The following is a 26,015-nucleotide window of genomic DNA, read 5'->3' as shown; positions in this document are numbered from 1 at the left end:
GGGATTCATTTCCAAGAGGAGAGAAGGCCACGCAGTGGAATTACTGTGAACTGCTCAGTGGCAAAGTTAATTTCGTCAAAACTGAAAGAAAAGTATAACTACCAAAAGGAAGTCAGGTATACATGTTAAGTCACGAGCAGAGGAGGAAGAGACGGGGAAAGTGTACGACGACAGTGAAAGGGACTCGTAAAGCTAATAACCATGGCGGACTGGTATGCTGTAGCAGAGAAAGGAACAAGAGAGTCACGGGAGAATACGGTGTCGGTATTAGGAATGAGAGACGATAAAGATACCTTGAGTTCTGAAATAAATTTCAGCTGTAAATAGCAATATACCATTACAGAATCACAAGTGGAAGAGCTCTACTTGGAAAAGGCTCGGAGACATGAGAAGACAGCACCTACATTACAACCTAGTGAGACAGGGATTTTAAAATCAGATACTGCAGTGGAAGATATACACAGAAGCAGGCAGTTTTGTTGAAGAGGAATGGACATCTCTCAATAGGGCAAGAAAGGAAGTTAAGACACAAGAAATATAAATGCGAGAGTGGTAAGTTTGAAGAAACCTTGGTTAAAGGAAGATATAGTTCAATTCAGAAAAGAAAGAAAGAGGTAGCTACTTTAAACCACCGTAGCCTGCCAGTTTTATCATGCAAATTGCCTTTATTATATCATGTATTTAACTCACATTAACTACCAATTTCAGTTCATTGTCATTTTAGAATATATAGCATTGGTGATGTGTTGTTGTTGTTGTGGTCTTTAGTCCTGAGACTGATTTGATGCAGCTCTCCATGCTACTCTATCCTGTGCAAGCTTCTTCATCTCTCAGTACTTACTGCAACCTACATACTTCTGAATCTGCTTAGTGTATTCATCTCTTGGTCTCCTTCTACGATTATTACCCTCCACGGTGCCCTCCAATGCTAAATTTGTGATCCCTTGATGCCTCAAAACATGTCCTACCAACCGATCCCTTCTTCTAGTCAAGTTGTGCCACAAACTTCTCTTCTCCCCAATCCTATTCAATACCTCCTCATTAGTTACGTGATCTACCCACCTTATCTTCAGCATTCTTCTGTATGGTGATGTGTGTCACATTTAAAAATGTGGGTGGTAGAGTGTCCATTCTGAACTGCTCACTTCTAAACATTGCTGACTAGCGAAGCACTGAGCAATAGGCAGTGGCTGGAGGCACCGTGTGCTGTTGCATAGCATCAGTCTGAGGAATTAAACTTTACGTTAAGAGCCTTTCTGGAACTTACGTAGCTCTTTTCCGTTGGAGACTACCGTTAGTTTCAATTGTTTTTCGTGTCAGTGTCTAATAATGCTGTTGGTCATTATTTGAGACTCTGAGGACTGAGATATGAAACTGTGCGACAACAGACGCAGTAAGCCTATAGTGATGCTCTGTGGGTAGTTCGCAACATACAGCTTGGAATCTCGGAAGTTCGATTGGTGTATGTGAGTTAATTGGACACTGCTATAAAGTTGGTAAATCCGAATCTGTAACATTTTCAGTTACTTATCTACAACGTCAAGTTACACATAATTTCTTCTACATCGGTGCTAAGGTGTGGGGCACGATTCCGAGGGCGTACCATGCACATTCGCTACAACACATCGGAACTATCAACTATCATGATACATTTGTAGATACTTTGCCCAAAATGAATGGAATCTCGATGAAACGACTCTTAAGTCTTTGTAAGCACTTCTGTCGTAAAATATATAAACATCCAGCTGAAAATGAACTGCGATAAAAATGATGTTACCGCAGTTCCCAGAATTACTCTTTCTCTGCGGTGGAGTGCGAGTTAGGGTATGAGAGTGCACACACACATAATCTACGTTACACATTTCAAAACGACCAAGGGCTGAAATTCTCCAGTAAAGTGAAACATGTAAATGGTGCAGATTATTGTGGTTTAAAGTGATTTTATAATTTAGAATCTACTTTGAGACTGTGGACACATACATGAAATAACTGATGAAAGAGGTACAAATATATTCAGCATTGAAATGAACAGGAATTCATGGAATCTAAAACGAACAGGCACAGGAATAATTCGAAGATATCGAAAAGGAAATATCAGTCGGAACGATTGTTTCAGCGGGTGTATACGTCAGAGTAAATGCAAATGGCGTCAGCATTAAGAACGCTGAAGAAATTCGACTGTTGAACCCAGAAAAGACCTCTATAAGAGGAAAGGGTATGTTAAATGTGTCCACATGGGAGGAACTGTGTACTGACGTGATAGAGGAAGAAATGGGAATCGATTTGAAAGGCACAGAGGGTTCAGTATTAGTGTCAGAGGGTAACAAAGCTACTGAAAACTTGCAATTAATAACGGAAGGAGGAACAGATAACATTCCTTAAGAACTTGTAGAGGACAAATGTAAGGATGTAGAGGCCTATCTCACTAGGGGTAAGATAGATACTGCCTACAGGAAAATTAAAGAGACCTTTGGAGATAAGAGAACGACTTGTATGAATATCAAGAGCTCAGATGGAAACTCAGTTCTAAGCAAAGAAGGGAAAGCAGAAAGGTGGAAGGAGTATATAGAGGGTCTATACAAGGGCGATGTACTTGAGGACAATATTATGGAAATGGAAGAGGATGTAGATGAAGATGAAATGGGAGATACGATACTGCTGAAGAGTTTGACAGAGCACTGAAAGACCTGAGTCGAAACTAGGCCCCCGGAGTAGATGATATTCCATTGGAACTACTGACGGCCTTGGGAGAGCCAGTCCTGACAAAACTCTACCATCTGGTGAGCAAGATGTATGAAACAGGCGAAATACCCTCAGACTTCAAGAAGAATATAATAATTCCAATCCCAAAGAAAGCAGGTGTTGACAGATGTGAAAATTACCGAACTATCAGTTTAATAAGTCACACGAATTCTTTACAGACGAATGGAAAAACTAGTAGAAGCCAACCTCGGGGATGATCAGTTTGGATTCCGTAGAAACACTGGAACACGTGAGGCAATACTGACCTTACGACTTATCTTAGAAGAAAGATTAAGGAATGGCAAACGTACGTTTCTAGCATTTGTAGACTTAGAGAAAGCTTTTGACAATGTTGACTGGAATACTCTCTTTCAAATTCTAAAGGTGGCAGGGGTAAAATACAGGGAGCGAAAGGCTATTTACAATTTGTACAGAAACCAGGTGGCAGTTATAAGAGTCGAGGGACATGAAAGGGAAGCAGTGGTTGGGAAGGGAGTAAGACAGGGTTGTAGCCTCTCCCCGATGTTGTTCAATCTGTATATTGAGCAAGCAGTAAAGGAAACAAAAGAAAAATTCGGAGAGTGTATTAAAATTCATGGAGAAGAAATAAAAACTTTGAGGTTCGCCGATGACATTGTAATTCTGTCAGAGACAGCAAAGGACTTGGAAGAGCAGTTGAATGGAATGGACAGTGTCTTGAAAGGAGGATATAAGATGAACATCAACAAAAGCAAAACAAGGATAATGGAATGTAGTCTAATTAAGTCGGGTGATGCTGAGGGAATTAGATTAGGAAATGAGGCACTTAAAGTAGTAAATGAGTTTTGCTATTTGGGGAGCCAAATAACTGATGATGGTCGAAGTAGAGAGGATATAAAATGTAAGCTGGCAATGTCAAGGAAGCGTTTCTGAAGAAGAGAAATTTGTTAACATCCAGTATTGATTTAAGTGTCAGGAAGTCATTTCTGAAAGTATTCGTATGGAGTGTAGCCATGTATGGATGTGAAACATGGACGATAAATAGTTTGGACAAGAAGTGAATAGAAGCTTTCGAAATTTGGTGCTACAGAAGAATGCTGAAGATTAGATGGGTAGATCACATAACTAATGATGAAGTATTGAATAGAATTGGGGAGAAGAGAAGTTTGTGGCACAACTTGACCAGAAGAAGGGATCGGTTGGTAGGACACATTCTGAGGCATCAAGGGATCACCAATTTAGTATTGTAGGGCAGCGTGGAGGGTAAAAATTGTAGAGGGAGACCAAGAGATGAATACACTAAGCAGATTCAGAAGGATGTAGGTTGCGGTAGGTACTGGGAGATGAAAAAGCTTGCACAGGATAGAGTAGCATGGAGAGCTGCATCAAACCAGTCTCAGGACTGAAGACCACAACAACAACAACAACAACAAGAACTTGTAGAATCTTTGTGTGGAATGTACCCTACTTCTATTTTAACCATGTGTTGCAATTATTACTAACTTACATATTTAACAAAATTCTTCAAATCTTGCATGCTGATCCCGATATTCCTTGTAGTCTACGAATGTTCGGAACTGTATGGAATATTTGCAGAAATAGAGAAATAAGATACAACTCAGTCCTCCGCTACCTGTGGTCTTCGGAATTACGCGAACTGACGAGGTGTCCGGATTGTCGTCGTCAGTGAAACATATTATTCAGCACTTTAGTCTTCATTTCGATAGTTTCAGATCACTTGTTGTCCTCGCCGAAAGCAATCCATCAGAAATTGCAGGGAAGGCGAAAGTGCAGGTCATACGGCGCCCGAGCTCTTGTATAGTCGTCGACATTCGTAGATCATAGTTGGCAAGCTGATTCATAGCTCTGTAATATAAGCTACTCCATCACGTTTGACATTCACCGAGTACGCATTTGGATACAGTGAACACGCATCGCGCGTCGAAATGAATATGCAGTCGCAGAAGTTTCGCGTCATTGTTTATGACCACTTCAGTATTCTCACTGATGTGCCCATTTGAGTTTCAGACGTAACTGGTGTCTATCATCTTCCACTTTCGTGACAGTCATTATGAGGCACTTGAGTTCCTCTCTAGTAAATACCATGTGACGTGGCATTTTATTTGGCTGTTTGGAGGGAAAAGGGCATGATATACTGTAGGCATTGTCACAGCGTCAACCACTGCATAGTACTTGACATGGATCTTCTTTGACGCAGATGTTGCGGTATTTGTGCCCTTGCATCCGTGGGCGTGCAGCCGACCGCGGCGACCGGAAGAAGCCGAAGAAGAACAAGAAGGCGCAGGTGGTAAGTGTCTCTCTTGCTCACACCAGTGGAACACAAATTTTATCCTATGCAGGATATTACTCACTGTGTTATATGTAGCTTAGCTTAGTTGCATGATCCAAAAACTTGACACACATCTTTAAAACAGGATTTGCGTATGACCAATGATGTGGCTATTGCTAAAACTGATGGTTTTAAACCTTCGCACAGGGAATACGACGAATGTGTTTGCAAGGCTGTCTACCCATATACATCAGACTATTTGACGCTTAGGTGAAGGCAGGTCAGTATTATGGTAGGGCCGCCTCTCATTTGTGGTACGCTAAGTGAAACACGATGTATAAAAGTGCATTTCGAGATATTTTGGTCCTGCATTGCAATGACCTGATTACGAAATGAATCTGCTGATGCTAAACATTTTTAATCTCAGTTATTCTATGGAATAATCTCCGGTTATTGGAGCCATCCTTTGATAATTGTCTGGTAGTTACACGTATAAACATTATGCGAGCCGTAGAAGAAAAGCAGGCAGTCATATTATGTCCTATGAAGCCCTAGATTTTTCAAAGGAGTCAGGTTACTGACACCTTTCACATGATGCTTACATTGCAATATACTGAGAGTTAATAATATTTAATGCAAGCTGCCATATTGGTTTCTGATAGTTGATTGTCTTTCTTAATATACCGAGTGATTGTTTTACGTGTCTAATCGTTCTGCCTAGCGTCAGGATATGCTGAACATTGCGATTCATCAAAGAATGATTGAGTGACTGAGCCAACCAACAGAAGTAATAGGGCATGTCCTGGTGCAGATGCAGAAAGTGCGCAAGCTACTGCCACTGCTGGGATCTCGCTTACTGGACGCTGATGATTTGACCCCTTTTTGTGACTTGCTGCTAACAGCCCCACAACTCGGCCCGATAAGTAAATTTAGTCTCACATTCGTCGCTTTTGGTCACTGCGTCATCGACAATATAAACAACCACTACACTCTACACGCTCTCGCGAGTCGAATCTATACTACAGGCCATTAAAATTGCCACACCAAGAAGAAATGCAGATGATAAACGGGTATTCGTTTGACGAATATATTATACTAGAACTGACATGTGATTACATTTTCACCCAATTTGGGTGCATAGATCCTGAGAAATCAGTACCCAGAACAACCACCTCTGGCTGTAATAACGGCCTTGATACGCCTGGGCATTGAGTTCATCAAGAGTAGTGACTGGCGTATTGTGACGAGCCAGTTGCTCGGCCACCATTGATCAGACGTTTTCAATTGGTGAGAGATCTGGAGAATGTGCTGGCCATGGTAGCAGTCGAACATTTTCTGTATCCAGAAATGCCCGCACAGGACCTGCAACATACGGTCGTGCATTATCCTGCTGAAATGTAGGGTTTCGCAGGCATCGAATGAAGGGTAGAGCCACGGGTCGCAACACATCTGTTACAGGCGCTCCTGCCTGTGATGCAGCGTCAAGGGTAACCGCAGCCATAGTCACCGAGCTGATAGTCCATGCTGCTGCAAACGTTGTCGAACTGTTCGTGAAGATGGTTGTTGTCTTGTAAACGTCCCCATCTGTTGACTCAGGGATCGAGACGTGGCTGCACGATCCGTGACAGCCATGCGGATAAGATGCCTGTCATCTCGACTATTAGTGATACGAGGCCGTTGGGATCAGCACGGCGTTCCGTGTTATCCTCCTGAACCCACCGATTCCATATTCTGCTAACAGTCATTGGATCTCGACCAACGCGAGCAGCAATGTCTTGATACGATAAACCGCAATCGCGATAGGCTACAACCCGACCTTTATCAAAGTCGGAAACGTGATGGTACTCATTTCTCCTCCTTACACGGGGCATCACAACAACGTTTCAGCAGGCAACGCCCGTCAACTGCTGTTTGTGTATGAGAAATCGGTTGGAAACTTTCCTCATGTCAGCACGTTGTAGGTGTCGCCACCGACGCCAACGATGTGTGAATGCTCTGAAAAGCTAATCATTTGCATATTATAACATCTTCTTCCTGTCGGTTAAATTTCATGTCTAAATGGTTCAAATGGCTCTGAGCACTATGGGACTCAACATCTTAGGTCATAAGTCCCCTAGAACTTAGAACTACTTAAACCTAACTAACCTAAGGACATCACACACACCCATGCCCGAGGCAGGATTCGAACCTGCGACCGTAGCAGTCCCGCGGTTCCGGACTGCTGCGCCAGAACCGCTAGACCACCGCGGCCGGCAAATTTCATGTCTGTAGCACGTCATCTTCGTGGTGTAGCAATTTTAATGGCCAATAGTGTACATGCTACAGTGTCACGCTTAGAACAACGCACACAAATCGCGAAGGAGGTGGTCGTGAATAAAATAAACTTTCCCCTCTTAGGATGGTGATCCTTTACAGCACAGAATAATCGAAGTCACACACAACATTAAAATCTCTCACATCGCTCAAAACGCTGACGCAAAAAATCATAACACCAAGTGGGAGTTAGGTGACATTAGCGGAAGATGATGGGCGTCTTTATGCATCTGAAAAATGATGTCTATTAAATTGTTGCGCCAGTCACATTAGAGTGGCGTTAGTAGCACCACTATGAGGACGCAAATCGGGTTTACTTGAAAAACAAGCTGTAAGGTGGTGAATGTTACGTTAAGGGGGGACCTAGAAACGACGGAGAGGCTCCGTCCCTGTCGTAGCCGCAGTGGTCTGCAACCCCACGACGACTACCGCGGTCCACTCCACCCCTCGGCCGCCCCACACCGAACCCAGGGTTATTGTGCGGTTCAGCCCCTCGGTGGACCCCCCAGGGAACGTTTCACACCAGACGAGTGTAACCCCTGTGTTTGCGTGGTAGAGTAATGGTGGTGTACGCGTACGTGGAGAACGTGTTTGCGCAGCAATCGCCGACATAGTGTAGCTGAGGCGGAATAAGGGGAACCAGCCAGCTATCGCCGAGGCAGATGGAAAACCGTCTAAAACCATCCACAGACTGGCCGGCTCACCGGACCTCGACACAAATCCGCCGGGCGGATTCGTGCAGGGGACCGGCGCTCCTTCCCGCCCGGAAATGGTGAATGTTAATTATTTTTGAGACTGGATGCGGTTAGCTGATGTAAGTCAAGAATGCCTTTAAAAAGGCAAAGAAGCAATTATCAACACTTCACTGAGTTTGAACGAGGTCGTGTAAGAGGGCTACGAGAAGCTGGATGTTCCTTCTGCGATATTGCGTTGCTCACCAAAATGTTCGGTCGCAAGAAGACCGGGCTCTGGAATGCCAAGTGGCACTACCGAGATGGAAGACATCGTGTTCGTCGTATGGCTCTGGCGCGTGCTACTGAATTTTCAGCAGCAATATGAGCAGCAGTGGGCACCACGGTGACACAACAAACTGTCAAAACTCGGCTACTTCAAGGACAGCTCCGAGCCAGACGACATGTAGCGTGCAATCCAATGGCCCCAAAACACCTCCATTTGCGGTGTCTAGGAGCAGATTGTTGGAGGGCTGGGTGGAGGCCTGTTGTGTTTTCTGACGAAAGCTGGTTCTGCCTCGGTGCTATTGATGCCCGTGTGTTGGTTAGAAGGGAAGCAGCTGGGGGCCTACAGGCAACCTGTCTTGAGTGCTAAACACACTTCAGCTACAGCTGAAGTTATGGTCTGGGCTGCAGTTTCGTACGACAGCCGAAGCACTCTCATTGTTATCTTATGCACCCTGACTACAGATCTGTATGTCAGTCTGGTGATTCGACATGTTGTGCTGCCATTTAACAGCGTACCAAGCTTGTTTTCCAACAAGATAATTCTCGCTCTCATGACACCGTTGTAACAGAAAACACTCGTGAGAAAGTCGATATGTTCCCTTGGCCTGCTCGATGTGACCGTGTTAGAAGGAGGACAGTTGAGGGCTTGCAACCAAACCGCCTGCGTGCTAAACACGCTGGAACTACACCTGGAGTTACGGCCTGGGGTGCAATTTCAAATAGCACTCAATCGATCATATGTGACAAAACTGGACTACAATTCCAGCGTCATCTACAATTAGCTGTAATCATCCCTATACTGACTGACCACGTCCAACATACATGGAGCTCCATCCCAAAAACTGATAGATATCTGGCATCATGCAACACAATGCTTGGACGTTTGAATGTTTGTAATAAAAATTCTGGTGATTACGCTGGTTATTAATGTACCACCAGTTCACATTTCCTACAGCGTGTTCATGCTTACATTAATTTGTGATCTTGTACTTCTACATCTAAATGGATATTCTGCGAATCACATTTAAGTGAATGGCAGAGGGTTAGCCGAACCACCTTCGCAATTCTCTATTATTCCCCTCTCGTATAGCGCGGGAAAAGAACAAACACTTACATCTTTCCGAACGAGTTCTGATTTTACTTATTTTATCATGGTGATCGTTTCTCCCTATCTAGCTTGGCATCAACAAAATATTGTTGGTTATTGCAACTCTGTGAGAAGATTCCTCCGAAAACAATCCTTTGTTTTAATGATGTTCATCCCAAATCCCGTATCATTGTAGTGACACACTGTCCCGTATTTCACGACATTACAAAACGTGCTGACCTTCTTGGACTTTTTCGATGTACTTCGACAATCCTATCTGGTGAGGATTGCACACCGAGCATCAGTATTCTGAGAGAGGATGGACAAGTGTAGTGTCGGAATCACCTTAGAAGCTCTGTTACATGTTCTTTAGTTAGCCTTCCCCATAACATTTTCTTCGTGTTTCCTCCAATTTAAGCTGTTCGTAATTGTCCTTACAAGATATTTTGTTGTATTCACGGCCCATACATTTGAATGATTTATCGTGTAACAAAAGATTAACAGGTTCCTCTTAGCACTCATTATTTAGGTTGAATTGTCAATTTTCGCACCATACAGATACCTCTTCTAAATCGTTTTGCTATTTCTTTTTGACCTACAGATGACTTTACTAGTCGATAAACGACAGCGTCATCTACAAACAACCTAAGACGTGTGCTCAGATCTTCTCCCAAATCATTTATTTAGGAAAGGAACAGCAAAGGGCCCATCACACTACCTTGGGAAACGCCAGAAATCACTTCTGTTTTACTCGACGACTTCCCATCAGTTACTACGAACTGTGATCTCTCTGACAGGAAACCACGAATCCAGTCACATAACTGAGACGATATTCCATAAGTATGCAATTTCACTACAAGGCACTTGTGTTGTACAGTGTCGAAAACCTCCCAGAAATCCAGAAATACGGAATTGTAATGTCTATGAGTTAGATATGTTACATAGAAAAATACATTATCGAAATTTCAATACTCTGAATTAATTATATTTTGGTATTGCGAAGTTTTCCGTCAGTGAACATCCAAAAAATTTGATGCCCTTCACATAACAGTCGAATGATTTCTATAAAACCAGTACTACATACAAGAATGTCAGTCACAACACCAAATATCCTTCTGTTTCCAGGATTGTAATATGACCGACACCATGCACGGCAGCTACCCCATCACTGGTGAAGAGCAGCCATTGCCGCCTGCACTGACACCGCCGCCATCGCCGTCGCCACTGCTGCCTCGAACCACCCAAGGCGTTGAGAACATCGCTGCTGAAGAGAAACCGCTGCCGCTCACCACCGCAGGCGGCGGTGACATCGTAGCTGATGAAGAGCCACCGTCCCCCACTACCTTGGACAGTGGCAAGATCAGTTATTTCGATGAGCTGCTGGCTCCCACCATCTCTGCTGGCAGCTGCAACTACTTTTGTGAAGAGCCGCCGCTTCCGACCACCTTGTGCGGTGCTGAGCCGTTGCCTCCCACCGTCCTTGGCAGCGGTGACACTGACGCCCCTGTTGACCCACTGCCACCCACCACCCCAGGCACTGGTAATGTCATAGCTGATGATGAGCCACCATCCCCCACTACCTTGGACAGTGGCAAGATCAGTTATTTCGATGAGCTGCTGGCACCCACCATCTCTGCTAGCAGCTGCAACTACCTTTGTGAAGAGCCGCCGCTTCCGACCACCTTGTGCGGTGCTGCTAACATCATTGCAGATGAGACACTGCTCCCCACCATCTTGGGGATATGTGATGCAAGTGGAATTGTACTGCGTCACCCTACAGACACGACCACCATAGCTGAAATGATACGATTTAGACACTACAGAGGCATAGTGACACATGATGGGAGTGCAATGTTGCACTCCAGAAATCAATTTCTTTGGTTTAACTCAGCTACAGTCAAGAAGCACAGGACAAAAGTCTGCTATGTTAGCTCTATCGTGGAAGAACATCGTCTGTCCAGATCACAACATAGACACTTTTACTTGGTTATTTATTCTCTCCATACAGCACACACTACATACCACTAAGAAGATGATGTGCTCAGATGCTATTTGTGGTTTGATTTTAGTAATGCATCTATCAAAAAATCTACAAGGTTCGTACCAACAACTACCATCAAAGAGAATCTCAGTTTCAGTGGAATATGCTGCGCACTTTAGTATACGATGGATAGAGAATTAGATACTCGGCGCCACCAACACAAAATCTTCCAGTGGGTAACTCTGTTACAAGAAAACGCTTCTCGCTATCCAACGGCGTAACAGAAATTCTCAGCTACTTTTTAAAAAGAATACGAGCTGTCGTCCCGATATTACCATAGAAATATCTTTCCAGTTGAAACTTACACCCTAATTATGTAGAACCAGCTAACTGCTGTGTGCTTATCTGCAGTTTTAAATAATATTTATTTTACGTCGCACTTTCAAAGATACAATTTATTCTCTTTTTTAATTGACGTCATTAACCAGAGAGAACTTTTGTGTGCAGCAACCACACACCACGGTAATATCTTTACAGAACTTGAACTCCAACGCATTAATTCGTTTTAAAATTGTCATACTCTCAGAAAAAAGTAAATTATTTGTCTTTCAAGAACTAATCATCTTCCCCTTTAAATAAAATCCTAGAGATAATTTCTGTTGTTTTTTTTTTTTAATTTAAGAAATATGAAACAATTTCTCTCTTTGGAAATTAACAACTCTGAACTAATATTTTCCAGTTTTTTGGTAATTATTATCTTTGATTTTCATAACGTTGCAGCCTTTCCTGTATCTAAGCTTTGGCTCCTTTTATTACTTAACCTGACGATGTTTGCAAAATATTCATTTGCTATAAAACTGAACTTCCATTTTAAAATATTTTTGAATACTAAATATAGAGCCAATGAGACTATGGATATTTTTTTAAATTTTTTTAAAACAGAAACTTGTTTGTCTTTATTGCCTGTTTTCTTTCATGTACAGATACAAGTCATCTTTGATTTTATGAGTGGTGGTCAATCAGACAAATCCCTCTAAGCGGAAGAAAGGGCTGGGTATCACCGCCACTATTCAGACTGCTTGAACTTTAAAACAGACATGAAATTAATCCTACTTCATGTGGACTTCCCGTAGATGCGCCGCTATTGAAATTGTTTAAAACACAGTACTCGCACGATTGGAGAGCCAGTTAATGTGTCCTCAGTAACAATGGTTTTTGTTTTGTCGTTTAGGGTTTTTAGAGGAAAAGGTACTAAATTCTAGACCGAGCGAGCAAATATCCAACTAACTTAGATTTGCTTTCACTATAGCACATACAATCGTAAGTCATCCGTTCTCCTACTTACAAAGATAACACTGTCCAAGTGTCTATGTAGAGTTTTCCATACATTAAGTAAAATATATCGACGCTCATCGTGAAATCTCAAAATAAGCCATTACAAAACATCGCAAAGTCATTATTTCCTAAGTACTTGCGTTCACCTTCAATCCCACTAATACAAAAACGCAAAGGTATTATTTGCTTAGTGCGTGCTTTCTCCGCCTTCAAATTCAAATGTCGCCTTCATGTGATAATGTCACTTACCTCCCATAACAAAACAGAAAATCTCCAATCTAACAGAGATATTGATCTCCTAAAAACAAGTTGTTTTCAGGCTAGACTTCGTTCAGTAACTGTTTTGCATAAAATCACCATCCACGAGAAATCGGTCCTACAAGCTATATACCGCAGCCACTACTGTTTCCTCACATAAAATTCCAAGTTCCCACACAAATCAATTACTTAATGCTTTTCGGCGCACGAAGCGAGGAAAAAATTATCACAGATCGGCATACATGTATTTCAAACAAGCCTATAACAATCTCAAGGAATTCTCTCGAGTCTAGTCCCGATTTTGGCTGATGTTAGTCCGGCTGCCACCAAACAACGACTAACTGAATTTCTCATCGGAAAATCCAAGAACCACTTACGATGAACAAACATAGCACGTTCATTCTCCGTTCTAACAGTCGTTGATTTTTCATTTCAGCTGCCATTGGAAACTAGCGGTGGCCAGCTGCGCCGCAGATGTTATCTTTGCCGCAAGTCGCAACTCTGCAGTAGGCTGTTCGTAGTAAACTCGCTGACTTTGATCCGATTCTTCTGCGCAGATATTTTCAGGCCACAATCTCTACAACATTTTGAACATTTTACAAGAATACATGTAGGAGTACTTTCCAAACAATTTTCATAACAGAAAATTTTGATAGTAAGATGGGGCGACATCTACTAGTAATTCCGATTTAATGCAACACGAATTTTAGCTGGTAACCGGCTCTGTAACGTCTCTTAGCAAAACACATATTACATGTGGTTAAAAAAAAGAAGAGAAGAATAATTGAACTGGATGATTGTAATTGCGTGGACAACGATTGTGTGAACTTTACGTAATAAAGAGAAAGCATTATGTGTCATGTTTTGTTCTTGTCTAGAATTATGTACTGATTTTTTTTAATATCTGTGTCGGCGAGTACTGAAACCGCCACAGACGATACTTATTAAATATCAAACAAAGATGAGAATATGTGACTAGTATAAATAGTAAATCCCAAACATTAATTTCTCTGTCGTCTTCTTGGAGTTACGTGAGCAGGAAGAGCTTGTGACGTTATATTGTACGCTTGCGTAGCATTCTTTTTTTAAGATTGAGAGAGGGACGCCATTAGATATAGATTTGGAAAGGTGTGTAATAACTTAATTTGTTTAAATGTTTTGAATAGAGTTACTTAGTGAAAACTTGCATTATGATTTGTAATAAGCTTGCCTGGCATTTTATTCCATCCCTTTAAGACATGTTCAGTTATTTAAATATCATTCGTGGTGCAGAGCTGCGCTACGAACGAACGAGCCGCTGCCGCGGCGCATTCAAACTGCATTAAATGAAACCAATCATACAGCAAAGAAGCGGACAGGTAATAGTGAACTAAAATTATTTCTTTCAGCTCCCGGAATTGCAGAGGAGAGCAGCAGATTTTGTGATGTGTTTTACAGGTTGACGCCGGCTGCTGATATGTTACTAACAGTGCAAAAAGATAATTTACCTTCATAACATAAAAGAAATCTTGCTGTGCGTAGTTCTGGTCTGGCAAACCTTTAGTAAAAACATCTTTTTCTTGGATAATAGCCTCATGTTCTCGTGTTAGTCGTGGTACTTATTGGTGTCTTACTGTTAACAAAAATCCACTGCAAAATTTTGATCTTGAACAATCATTGCGCACTGTAACATCAATATTGATAACGAAATAATTTTCACTAACCTTTCCAATAGCTGCAAAGTAAGGAAGATATGTTGAACGTTATGGCGAGTTACAGTAACGAAAAAATATTCCTTTAATAGAAAGCCAGATCCAGAATAATAAGAACATAATATATTTGGTTTTGTTGAAAATTAATGATCCAAAGAAAGTCACAGCACAGCATCACTAAAAAAGTATTCCAGGGCTCTTTTCGTAGCAACATATTTTATCTCATATATTAGTTGTTACGTGGGTAAGAATAAAACAAAGCAAATAGTAGATTCAGCGAAACATGATACGTTCACTTTGGAAGAGTCACGTGCAGTAAATGGTCCTCACAGTGGGGGTTTTCTACTCCTAAAATGTGAAAGTTTTGTTTATTACCTTATTGCTGGCATAAAAGGTTGCATCTTTGGTGAAAACGATCACAAAGGCCATCTTCTTCCACACGTCCTTTAACTACGTATTAAAGATTGACCCAGTTGTAAGCGCTATGAGTGTAAATAGAGGATGTTTGATTGTTAGAGGTACAAATAAAAGGGACGAGTAGAGGAAAATGAAACAAGCAAATAATGCTAGTAAGGCCCGGAAATCAATGGTTCTCTTTATACGACGTCTACACAAGTGTAATTATGCCCAAGTTTATCGGCTATTTGGAAGATATTTCTTATGGTGAAAGGATGCTTATATGGTAAGTGCATGATGGTGCATGGCACTCTTTCTCGTGGCTGTTTGAGAATATGTAGTAAGAGTCTTCAACAGCAAGGGTATCAATATTGTCTCGCGAATATCACGGCCTACCAGATCCCCCGGGTTGAACCTGCTGGATTTTTTGTGTGTGGGGATACTTAAATGCTTTGATGTTTAACAGCCCTGTTGACACTGCCAATGAACTTCGGGAGCGCATTGTGGATGGCTATTAATGGATTCGGAACACGCCTGGGGCCTTGGAACGTGTATGGGCATCGATGAGGAGAACGGTGGTCATGTTACAATGCGTCGTCTTCAAGCGCTCAGGTTCAGTTTGGACGTACGGGGACTCTGTTGTGAGGTGTTCATGTACTCAGTCGTAATATGTCGTATCGGGAAGCAATTGGTTTCCAAAGCAATGATTATTATGAGTATTTGTTTGTTCCGTTGTCCTCTAATCTTCCTTTTCCAAATGTCAAATACCCTGCATAAACTATTTCCTTCATTCGCGTCGGTAACGCACCTCATAATGTGGGTGAGCAATATTTAGTTCCGTGTTGAGGTCAGTATCTTAGGGATACAGACATAAGTTTCCCGGATCTGCTGCTTCTAACTCTATGGAAAGCCAACCGCTTTCCCATTTGCATAAACAACCAGACTCAACAAATTGGACGTACCATATACGAATAAAGTTTCGGAAGGAAGGTACTTAATATAGAGTATAGCTGATGTGCGCTGGCGTTCACACCATAAGCAGGGAAGTGTGGGTGTGTGTGTGTGTGTATGCTATGTGTATGTTCTGACTCTGTGGGTGCACAACGGCGAGGTACCAGCGCCGTGGTGCGTTTTAAAAGGGACGAATGTGGATAAAATCTCTAAAATTGTTACATACAGTGAGGATGAAACATAGAAAAAAATACTCATGCAAGCAGGGAAAAAGGTTCAACATAGTGTATCGATATTTTGTACCCTTCATGAGATGTATAGTGATGATAACTCTGTATCCACATATCACCAGGTATTATAGAAAGACCTGAAGATGGTTTAATTTAGCACTAAAATGTCGCAAATAAAATAACACCTGGAAATACAACTGTAAGTACCATCCGTTCTATTTGAACGTTCCGGTATTTAATTCGAAAGCGGCGCTGGACAGTGGCAGCGGACTGATGATGATATTCAAGAGTTCATCCACATCTACATCTTCACACATATTCAGCATCGTAAGGTGCGTAGTTTGTACCACTACTCATCATTTCCTTTCCTCTTCCACTCGCAAACAGAACGAGGGAAAACATACTTCCGAATGAGTCCCTCTAAGATTCTCACAATAAACCGAAGTTGACCTTTTACCTTTCGTACGACTGCACATACGTGTTCGTTCCATTTCAAACCGCTTTGCAACATTATGTCTAAATATTTAATCGACATTATGGTGTCAAGCGGCGTGCTATCAATGCTCCTCGAACGGGATTGTATTCCATACTCATCTGTGTTAGCTTACTGTTTCTACATTTAGAGCAAACTTTCACTCATTACACAGACTAGAAATTTTGTCTGACTCATTTTGCATCATCCTACAGGCATTCAACGTTGACAGCTTCCTGTGCACCACAGCGCTATCACCAAACAGCCTCAAATTGATGCTCACCCTGTCAGATCATTTCTGACGATGTCCTTGCCTGACCTCATAACAAATGCTATTAAAAATGTATACACAGACACCGAAATTGTATTGATTTGAGAATCCCAAAGCGGTAAGACGAGAATGTTGCATTTCCCCGATACTAGTCAATATGTATATAGAGGAAGTTATCAGTTATTGGAAAACAGTAACGAAAGGAGTATATTTAGATCACAACGATAACCTAAATGCGCTCTTATATGCAGATGACCTAACAACGACTGTAGAGAACGAATATGACCTATAACTTGCAGCAGATAGCCTCAGAATACAATCTCAAATTGTCTGTAAGTAAAACGAAAGAGAGCATTTCGGTCGTCTTGAATAATAAAACCATGGAGTATGTAATACATTTTAAACATCAGATACAGTATATGATCATAAGTATTTGGACACCCCCAAAAACATACTTTTTGATTTTAGGTGCATTGTGATGCCATCTACTGCCAGGTGCTCCATATCAGCGACTTCAGTAGTCATGTGACATCGTGAGAGAGCAGAATGGGGCGTTCCGCGGAACTCACGGACTTCGAACGTGGTCGTGTGATTGGGTGTCACTAGTGTAATACGTCTTTACGCGAGATTTCCACACTCCTAAACATCCCCAGGTCCACAGTTTCCGATGTGATAGTGAAGTGGATACGAGAAGGGACACGCGCACCACAAAAGCGCAGAGGCCGACGTGACCGCCGACAGTTAAAGAGGGTCGTAATGTGTAATAGGCAGACATCTATCCAGATCGTCACACAGGAATTCCAAACTGCATCAGGATCCACTGCAAGTACTACGACAGTTAGTCAGGAGTTGAGGAAACTTGGATTTCATGGTCGAGCGGCTGCTCGTAAGCCACACAACACGCCAGTAAATGCCAAACGACGCCTCGCTTGGTGTAAGGAGCGTAAAGATTGGACGATTGAACAGTGGGCAAACGTTGTGTAGAGTGACGAATCGCGGTACACAATGTGACGATCCGATGGCAGGGTGTGGGTATGGCGAATGCCCAGTGAACTTCATGCAGTGCCAACAGTAAAATTCGGAGGCAGTGGTGTTATGGTGTAGTCGTGTTTTTTATGGAGAGGACTTGTACTTCTTGTTATTTTGAGTGGCACTATCACACCACATGCCTACACTGACGTCTTAAGCACCTTCTTTATTTCCACTGTTGAAGAGCAATTCGGGTATGGCGATTTCATCTTTCAACATGATAGAGCACCTATTCATAATGCAGGGCCCGTGGCGGAGTGGTTACACAATAACATCCCTGTAATGGTTTGGCCTGCGCAGAGTCCTGACCTGAATCCTATAGAACATCTTTGGGATGTTTTGGAACGCCGACTTCGTGCCAGGCCTCACCGACCGTTATCGATACCTTTCCTCAGTGCAGCACTCCGTGAAGAATGGGCTGCCATTCTCCAAGAAACCTTCCAGCACCTGATTGAACTTATGGCTGCGAGAGTGGAAGCTGTGATCGAGGCTAAGGGTGGGCCAACACCGTACTGAATTACAGCATTAGCGATGGAGGACGCCACGAAATTGTAAGTCATTTTCAGCCAGGTGTCCGGATACTTTTAATCACATAGTGTATGAACACAACCACGACGTGGACCAAAAATTAAATAAAGTTACTTCCGAATGTGGAACAATTGTAAAAGTTTTACAGGTTATAGCCAGGAAAGAGACACAAGCGTGGTTCTAAAGAACTATATCAGTGCCAACCCCTAAATATGGATGTGAAGCATGGGTGACGACAAGAGACCAAGAAAGTAGGACAGAGACTCAAAAAATGAGGTTCCTAAGAAGAATGAAAACATGCACAACCAACCAAGGATCGTAAAGGAGACGGAGATGGGAGGAAAGATTTTGGAATATATAATCTAAACGAAAAAAGAGAAGAATAGGAGAGAATGGAACGAATATGTGGGCCGTACGAATGAAGAAAGACTCCCAGCGAAAGCTTTCAATTATCTATGCGCTGGAAGAAGAAATGCAGGAAGGACGTACGAAATATTGAGTACTGTAGCAGGTAATTTGCCTAATAGATTAAGTGAAGAAGATGACAAAACGCTTTCTGCTTACCGCTAGCCGCCATTTTTCCAACGCTTCTTATAACTACCGTTTGACACTAACTGATGCAACTACAGCAGATGCAGAACGATCCATCGCAGCAGCGATAATTGCTGTATATTTTCCATTAGCAATAATAAAAAAAAATATTACAAAATCTCAACCGTCATGTAAATCAACCCTGCGTAAAATAATATCGATCTTCTGCCCATGAGAATAGCACCTGAACGCTTCCACAGTTAACGCCCATCCTCTCCTCCAAGAATAAAACTGAGATCCGCAGCAGTTCCGTCGCTCTGACATGCCCCGAAACTAATGTGAGCAGGAATTGGGTCCATCCTCTGTGAAGGAAGTTTACCTTCGCTCCCGTCCGCGGCTTCTGGCCACTCTCCCTCCTGCTTCTCAGTCTCCCTCAGCCGCACCCGCCCCACTACTCGACTCGGCTCCGCAGGGCATTCCCGCAGGACCGCAGTCAATGGCTTGGAACTGTGCACGCCACGCCACACGGGACAGCAGAATGAATGTCTGCTGCCGCCTCCGCCTTTGCCGGCTGAGAAAGATCTCCGGCGCTGGAAGACGTTCTGCTGTTCGCGTCTCTCTTCTCAGGGGAATGGCTGCCAGAACGGCCCGTGCCACACGAAGCGAACTAGGGAGCACTTAACCCTAGCCGTGGGAACCTTCACTACGGAGCGCTTCGTTTGCCTCGTCACAGACCATTACCTAGCACTCGCTTTCTACGGCTTGAAACAACCATATGGCCACAATTGTGTACTCAGCATGGCACTGTGAATATATCTCCAATAGCAAGTAATAAATTGCTCAAAAATATTTTGCACCGCCAGCATATCTACCGGATGTGTGTGGATTACACTACTGGCCATTAAAATTGCTACACCAAGAAGAAATGCAGATGATAAACTGGTATTCATTGGACAAATATATTACACTAGGACTGACATGTGATTACATTTCACGCAATTTGGGTGCATGGATCCTGAGAAATCAGTACCCAGAACAACCACCTCTGGCCGTAATAACGGCCTGGACACACCTGGGCATTGAGTTTACCAAGAGTAGTGACTGGCGTATTGTGACGAGCCAGTTGCTCGGCCACCATTGACCAGAAGTTTTCAATTGGTGAGAGATCTGGAGAATGTGTTGGCCAGGGCAGCAGTAGAACATTTTCTATATCCAGAAAGGCCCGTATAGGACCTGCAACATGAGGTCGTTCATTACCCTGCTGAAATGTAGGGTTTCGCAGGGATAGAATGAAGGGTAGGGCCATGGTTCGTAACACATCTGAAATGTAACGTCCATTGTTCAAAGTGCCGTCAATGCCAACAAGAGGTGACCGAGACGTGTAACCGATGGCACGACATACCATCACGCCATGTGATCCGCCAGTATGGCGATGACGAATACACGCTTCCAATGTGCGTTCACCGCGATGTCGCCAAACACGATATCGGCCATCATGATGCTGTAAGCAGGTCCTGGATTCATCCGAAAAAATTACGTTTTGCCATTCATGCACCCAGGTTCGTGGTTGAGAACGCCACCGGAACCGCTCCAGTCTGTGATGCAGCGTCAAGGGTAACCGCAGCCATGGTCTCCGACCTGATAGTTCATGGTGCTGCAAATGTCGTCGAAGTGTTCGTGCAGATGGTTGTTGTCTTATAAACGTCCCCATCTGTTGGCTCAGGGATCGAGATGTGGCTGCACGATCCGTTACAGCCATGCGGACAAGATGCCTGTCATCTCAACTGCTAGTGATACAAGGCCGTTGGGATGCAGCACAGCGTTCCGTATTACCCTCCTGAACCCACCGATTCCATATTCTGCTAACAGTCACTGGATCTCGACCAACGCGAGCAGCAATGTCGCGATACGATAAACCGCAATCGCAATAGGCTACTATCCGACTTTTATCAATGTCGGAAACGTGATGGTACTCATTTCTCCTCCTTACACGAGGCATCACAACAACGTTTCACCAGGCAACGCCGGTCAACGGCTGTTTGTGTATGAGAAATTGACCGGAAATTTTTCTCATGTCAGCACGTTGTAGATGTCGCCACCGGCGCCAACCTTGTGTGAATCCTCTGTAAAGCTAATCATTTGGATATCACTGCATCTTCTTCCTGTCGTTTAAATTTCGCGTCTGTAGCACGTCATCTTCGTGGTGTACCAATTTTAATGGCCGGTAGAGTAGTTTCAAGGAGAGCAGCGGAAAAAAAACCAAATGAAATAATTTGAAACTAAAAAAAAAAAAAAAAAAAAAAACCAAGACTTTAATGTCGAAAGAAGAGATAATAACCACAACAAAGGTAACCTATTCGAAAGCGCACATCTTATTACATCTGCTGCTGGTTAACATTCAGTGCTGTCTTCCTCCACTGCCAGCAGTGTACAATACCTGATCAAAAATGCAAAAGTACACACTTACGAAATATGGAACTGACCGCTAGATATTACGAGAGGTGAGCCCCCCCCCCCCCCTCCCTGTAAAAAGCGAGGCAGGGAATATTCTAGAACGAAATTTTCACTCGTCAGCGGAATGTGCACTGATACGAAACTTTCTGACACATTAAAATTGTGTGCTGGACAGGGACTCGAAACCGGGAGCTCTGCATTTCGCAAGAAAATGCTCTCTACCTACTGAGCTTCCCAAGCACGACTCACGGCCATTCCTCATAGTTTCTCTTACGCCAGTACGTCACTTGCAAAATATTCTTTCGTCAGTAGAGAAACAGTAACAGCAGTAACAGCTCAGTGACGGCGAATGTGGACCAGTCATTGGATGTCACCAGTGTAACAAGTCCGTCAGGAACGTTTCAGTCCTTATAAAGATGCCCAGGTGCGTTATTGGTTATGTCACTGTGAAGTGGAAACGCGAAGGGTCAACCATAGTTAAACTGTGAGCAGGCAGACTTCTTGAACTGACGAACATGGACCGTCGAACATTGTGAATGGTGGTTGCCAAAAATCTCATGATATCAATTGAAGAATTACACGTAAGTTCCAAGGGCGACCGGCCGTCTAAGTAGCACGATGACTGTGCCTATGGAGTTAAAAGGAATGGGGTACAATGATAGAGCAGCAATTCAAAAGCCACACATTTCTCCAGTAGCGATGGTGTAGATGGTTTAAAGAGCAGAGCCACTGGGCAATGGATGACTAGTAACAGGTAATTTGGATTGAAGAAGCACGCTATATCCTGTAGCAATACGATGAAAGGGTTTGGATTTGTCGAATGTCTGGAGAACGATACCTGTCATCATCTATAGTGCCAACATTGAGATACGGAGGAGGTGGTGTTACGGTATGGAGTGTTTTTCGCGGTTAGTGTGTGGTCACCTTATAGCTCTTAAGGGACGCGGGGGGGGGGGGGGGGTAGGATGTCAAACTGGACGACTTGGAGCAGAAGAGACACCACAGGATTTTAGTGAAAAAATGATGAATTTTCACATGTAAAAAAAATTATTTTATTATTTTCTTTTGAACTTCCACTGCTATGATTGTGAATCCTCGATCCCTCCTGGTCATGCTGACAAAATTTTATGAATTTATTCGTAAAAGTATAGATAGTGGAAATTAAAATGTCCTGCGGTGTCTCTCTTGCTCCAAGACGCCCCGTTTGACGTCCTACCCCCCATAAGAAAAAGCTAAATTCGGATAGATAAGAGCACATTTTACACCACAGTGTACCTCGAAGAGGAGGAGACGAGTGGTGGTGTGCAAACGTGTAGTGCACGGAGAATTGCCCGAACATTGGATATACGCGTGAGGACGGCGCGCAAAATTCTACGAAACATCCTTCTTTGCTACCCATTCAAAATTACTAATGTGATGGAGTTGCTTCCTGTTGACCTGGCAGCAAGAGAGACCTTTGCTTTAGAATTTATTGCTCGGATGGAAGTGGAGAATGAGTGGCCGTAGAAGATTTTGTGGACAGACATCTGACAGGATATGTCAATACACATAACTGTCGAATACGGGCAACGGAAAATCCACACGCAAATCAACCAGTACCACTTCACCTGAAAAGGTCACTGTGTGGTGCGGGTTTACGACATCCTTTAACATGGGGCCATATTTTTTCGAAGAGACAGGTGCTTCCTCTCCTGTTACCTGTATCGTCTCTGCTAAGCGCTATAAATGTCTTTTGTGCAACCACGTCATTCCAGATTTCCAACAGCGTGGATGTGTGGATGGGATCATTTTTATGCAAGATGGCGCACCTCCGCGCATTGAAAATCCAGTTAAGCAGCTTCTGAAACGCCATTTCGGAAATGTTAGAATTATTAGCCACCATTTCCACACAGCCTGGCCGTCCCTGGCCTGATCTTAATCCGTGTGACTTCTGGCTGTGGGGATATCTGACAGACGTCTGTGTTCAGTGTTCCGATTGCAAACTTAGCTGCATTGAAGGCACGCATTGCGCAACACATTCTGAACGTGACCCCGGAAACACTTCGATCAGTTGTGGAATATGCTGTTTCTTGATTTGAACTTGTTGCAGAAAACGGTGACATCATACTGAACATGTTTTGCGCCAGTCACACGGAAATTAATAATCCGATTTGATTTTGATTTATGCTCGTTATGCGGTTTTTGGCCTCAAGACAATTAAAAATCGATGTGATTGATGCTTTTTATGCAGTTTATGGCGTCAGAGCAATAAAAAGCCGGTGTGAGTGATGCTTCTTATGCGGTGTTTGGCCTCAGGACAATTAAAAACCGATTTTTCCCACCCGATGTAGTATGACCTTGCCGTGGTGGATGGGCTTACGTAACCAACAGATCACACCTGTATACCGATGCACACTGCGTAAAACTGTTTATGTAACTTCAAAAGTACACCTTAGACATTGTTTTATGATTCATTAGTCATATGTAGTCGATCACTATTAAATTATGGTACTTACAGCCCCATTTATTGCTGCATTTTGTAACTACTTATTTTTCTTCTGCCATACGCTTTCCCCCCTTCTGGGATAATATTCCGTTGCAATTTGATGTCATTCTGACCAGTGGTGTTATTTCTACAGCGGTTTGAAAGTTTAACTTTAATTACAATGGGTGGTCAGAAACAGTATGAGAAGAGTGCAGGTTGTGCTAAAAATAATTTTTTAGAAAAAATTTCGATATGTTGCTCCTTTTCCAGTTAATTAGCATCGAAGTTAGCCAATCTGAACGTTGTCCCGCAAATTCAGGTCGCCAGTCAGACACAATTAATGCCAGTTGTTCCTGTAGCATAGATGACAAAGCACGAGACCGCTCAGCCTTTGGCTAAGATTCGATTCTTACTACCGTTACATATCCAAAAAGAAGAGCACGTTTGCCGACGCCGTCTCTGGTGGGCCGCCTGATTGTCTAATTTCAGTGCTAAGTAGCTCGGAAACGACGTAACCTATCGAATTTATATCTCAACAGTTATTTATCACCACAGTTTCCCCCCCCCCCCCTCCCTTTACCAGACTTACTAGCTAGCTTTTCATGGCATTTCTGACCGCCGTGTAGAATTAAGAGAAACCACGCTTTCAGCGATGCGGTCTCGAATAGAGGAGTTCGATCTACCTTCGCCAATATACACCTCTAGATACCAAAAGAGCTGTCTTCGAAATGTTTTTGCAAGAAGTTACGGACTTCCTGCTAGTTGTCCCGTAATTTTGTGAACAAACTACAAAGTAGTCCGTAGAACGGCTGTCGCTGGAACATGCGGTGTGGCGGGTTGCCGACGTGGACATTGCTAGGCGCATAGATATCCGCGTAGCACTGCTGGAACGAGATCTTTCAATAGATCTTTAAAACTCCTTTCTTCCTGGCTTTATTTGCTGCCTTAGATAACTATACAACATGAGAAGTGAATAACGCTTGATCATTCATCAAGGTTGTGAGACAGGCTCAGGGTCTTGACGCCGACACAGTCCATTGCTTGCGAGATGTCAGATTTTGTGGAAAGTAAGAAATTTGCCTGACACTGGTATTGTCACTGAAAATCATCATTAGTAGTAGCCAGCACACGTAAAGGAGAGCTCAAAGGTAACAAACACCCAACACCCAGATTGTGGAGTTTCTGTGCACCTTCTTCGCTCGAAGTATGTAGAGTCTCATATTTTCCAGATGAAGGACAACAACATGTCTAAGAACATTGGAAGATCCTCATTGACTGATAATAAATGAACAGAAGGACATATCAAGAATTGAAAAACAGCGCATAAACATATTTTATTCTTCCCTCTTATTATCGGATAAAATTAACATTCAAGATCTTTATGGAAAAAATTGTGCTCCGACCCTCTTCCACAACGATGTGTTACAAGTCTCATGACATTGGAAGTAACGTAGTTGGTAATATGTTTCGTTGTTCGACTGAATTTTCTCCTTTTGAGAAGACAGAAGGAGCGACCTGTTTTACTTGCTAAAAATATTTTAAAGCCAAGATCGTACAAATATTTCTTTATTTAAAATATCCGAGTTCGAAAGACTACTTTATACGCCGTTTAAGGGGGATTTTCAATATTTAGAATATGTGCAGGTTATGTAAACAGATGTGCTACTGTGTACTGTGTTTATGTGATGTATATATAAATGGACATGGCCGTTTGCACAAGGTGGTTCATGTTTTTAAATATTTTAGTTATGACAAACAATTTATAATGTGCTGTCTTTTATCCACACGGTAACTTTGGCGTGAGGTATAGTCGTGCTCAAAAGTATCCGAACGACCTGAATTGCATTACACCTGATTCGCATACAAACCTCATAACGCAGCTGCCTAGTAGGTCCTCTAATCGCCTCTCGGTAAAGTCGTTGGACTATTGAAAATGGTTCCAACAAATCACCACTAGAAAACACTGCTCTGTACAGCAATAACTCATGCTGTAAAGCAGTACCACGATACTACAAATATTAGGGAACACCTTATCACAGATAAGACTGTCCTTA

The sequence above is a fragment of the Schistocerca piceifrons genome, chromosome 7 (genome assembly GCF_021461385.2).
Source record: "Schistocerca piceifrons isolate TAMUIC-IGC-003096 chromosome 7, iqSchPice1.1, whole genome shotgun sequence".
Lineage (NCBI taxonomy): Eukaryota > Metazoa > Arthropoda > Insecta > Orthoptera > Acrididae > Schistocerca > Schistocerca piceifrons.
This window is presented reverse-complemented; position numbering follows the sequence as displayed.